Raw genomic sequence first — 3502 nt, 5'->3', positions numbered from 1 at the left:
AGAAAGTACTCATCATGCAGAATGTGTCAAAAGTGTACTTAAGTACAGTATACTTGAGTAAATGTACTTAGTTACTTTACACCATGGTTGGAATAGATCTAGGAGGGGGGCTAACAGTCAAACTCAGATCTGCTGGCTCAAGAGTGCATGGAACAAACACTGGGCCTGCGTTCCTCTTTTCTGAGTCAGAGGCACATAACATAGACATTGCACAATGAGACTGTAGAAAAGAAAAAACGTGACCTGAAAACTGAGCAAGATGAATGAACCTTCTTACAAATAAGGAGTGTGTGGGTGAAAGCGAACGTTTCTTCTGTATATTGCACGCTTATACTTCTACCATAAACCAAAGTCAAGTGTGCTGTACAGTACAGTACAGTACAGTACAGTACAGTACAGTACACATTCATAACTACTATATCATACAGTACCAAAAACATTAATTTAACTTCTGTGTCTAGATACAATAATCACAAAAAGTCACAAAAATTGTCAATTTTAAGAGTTGTTGAAAGAAAAACAATACTCCCCCCCCCCTTCACTCCTATGCAACTTAGGGCCTCCACATGCTACAGCAATGCACCTTCTGCAGGAGCACTGACAGCAGTCTGCCACTAGATGGCGCAGGCAACCTTCCCTACATGTCTCTCCCATATGAACACATTGATGCAAGGGAGAGAATGGAATGATTCAGAGGTGAAATGCTTCAGCATGTATGCAGTACAAGAAATTCATCATTCAAGTTAACTACAAGCATTGTTCTTCCTTGTGCAGAGGCTATGATCACATAACTGCAATATAACTATGTAGCAAAATAAGAAAAGGTTGCACATCAACAATGGGTTTTCACAGTTGAGTGCTAGACCCAAAATCCAGTATACATATCAAATATAGGAATTGAAAAAATCCCAAAAAGGGTTAGTCAGGTTAGGTTACAAAGTACTCACCACTTTTTTGTTGGCACACACCAAAAAACAATTGGAGTGTGCCAATGAAAAAGTGGAAATGTGAGTACTTTGTCCTCCATTTGACATTTGGATGTGCTAACTTTTTCAATTCCTATTTTTGATATAACAATGTAGCACTCAGAGATTGCTTGTGAATGAAAAGTGCAATACCAATAAATACATTATTATTATTATTATTATTATTATTATTATTATTATTATTATTATTATTATTATTATTATTATATACAATAAGAGGAATACAATATAAAAAGATGGTTCCATCAATATTTAAAAACAAAAAAACTAACTAAAAGCAATTATTGGTGACTGCATGATTGTGTGGTTTTAAGCCAATGTTTCAAGATTATCTTGAAAAGGGTGAGGCCGGTAGATTTTCTAATATTAATGGTATTGAGTTCAATTTTTGTATTGCTTCAACAGAAAAAGCAGATTAGCCAAAGGATGTGGTAAGGGAAAGGGGATACAGAGTGAGTGAAAAATGTAACGTAATGGCCCCAAAAGTTTGCAAAACCAACGTGTGCGTGCATGTGTGCGTTTGCATGTGGTTTATATTTAAGTAAAAGTATCAATACTGTAATGTAGAAACACTCTGTTACAAGTACAAGTACAAAAGTATTGGCATAAAAATATACTTAAATTAGGCTACCAAAAGTAAAAGTACTCATTGTGCAGAATGTCCTGTTTCACAAGATATCATATGTCTAAATGTATAAAAAAATCTTTTGAAAATAGCAGATCTACAAGCTGACAACGTGTCGCAAATAATTGTAGTGGAGTAAAAGTACAGTATTTGGATCTGAGATGTAGTGGAGTAGAAGTAAAAGTAGGCCTACAAAAAACTGGAAATACTCCAGTAAAGTAAAAAATACCTCAAAATTGTACAGTACTTGAAAATGTACTTAGTAACTTTACACCACTGACATTAATACCAGTCAAAGTTGAACTTGTGCAACCTGTGTGTCCTACAGTACCTCTGTCTGTCTGTCTGTCTGTCTGTCTGTCTGTGTGTGCTCCCCCCCCCCCCCTCTCTCTCTCTCTCTCTCTCACGCTTGCACGAGAGAGAGCGACAGACAGACAGACAGACAGTGAGAGAGACACAGACACAGACAGAGAGAGAGAAAGTGAAAGGAGAAGATGAGGCTGAGAGGTAAAAAGTTGACAAAGTTCCCACGAGAAACGTTCCTATCGAGTGTCTATTCAGGAAGCTGTGGTCTTGGCTCGTTGGTGTCTGCTCACATCACCTCATTACCCACGGCGTGTGTGTGTGTGTGTGTGTGTGTGTGTGTGTGTGTGTATCCATGTTTGGCGATCACACCATGTCTCCCCACGTGTCAGGTGACCCAACAGGAAACCCCAGCAGGAAGTGAGGTCAGGACCAAAGGGGTCAGGAACAGGTTGAACACACACACACACACACACACACACACACACACACACACACACACACACACACACACACACACACACACACACACACACACACACACACACACACACACACACACACACACCCTCCGTACACTAACTTAACTGTCTTTCAGCCACAGATGAGACAACAACCTGTTTCTACTGTAATGTTGAGACATCTCTGGCTGCAGTGAAATTATTTTTGAATAACTGACACATACTTTTTTTTTAATAGCTCATCTCACCGACCATGTTTTGGCACGCAGAAGAGTGGTTCAATTAGTAGTACAGCAGAATTAAATAGTTTAACCCATTAAGACCTGAGGCGATCCTTAAAAATGTTTTCTAAATCCTAACAATTTTTTTTTTTAAATCCCCCAAAAAAAATGTTCAAGATTTTTCAAAAATAGCAGATCTACAAGCTCATAGCGTGGCACCGAGTGCCGCGCTATGAGCTTGTAGATATGCTATTTTTGGGTTAATGGTTTTGTTGTATATTCATCTCAAAATGTATCATGGCTTGCAGTATACTTTCCAGGAAATGGGGAAAAAAGAAACCGTGTTCAAATGGATCCAGTGTAGTTATTATTATAGTTACCAGCTGTTGTTAATAGTATCGTTGGTTAAATATTTATAAAACCCACAGACACACTTGACCACTTCCAACAAAAATAGCAGATAAAGCAGATCTTCAAGCTCTGTGTTAGAGAGGAACTTTGGGATATTTTTGTATATTTTGTTTTTCTGCAAAGATCAGGAAAATGTTGACTGTGCAGTATGTTAACAGTGTGAATGTCCCTTTAGCATACTGTAGATAGATAACGTTGTGTGTATGACTGCCATAACAAACTGAACATGACATAAAAAAGCAAAAGGGCAAAAAGTAGAATTATTTTAATAATGTATGCTACTGTAGTAGAAAAATGTAAAAAATAAACATAGAGAGATAGAACATAATGGGTCTTAAAGGGAATATTTTGAGTTCACACGTCTACAAACAGTCTGGTCCAAAGACAACTGTAAGGACGGCTCCTCCACTCCACTATAACAGAGAGAGAGAGAGAGAGAGAGAGAGAGAGAGAGAGAGAGAGAGAGAGACAGAGAGAGACAGAGAGAGACAGAGA

The sequence above is a fragment of the Gymnoscopelus microlampas genome (assembly GCF_963454915.1).
Source record: "Gymnoscopelus microlampas genome assembly, chromosome: 14".
NCBI lineage: Eukaryota > Metazoa > Chordata > Actinopteri > Myctophiformes > Myctophidae > Gymnoscopelus > Gymnoscopelus microlampas.
Note: the sequence above shows the minus strand (reverse complement) of the source record.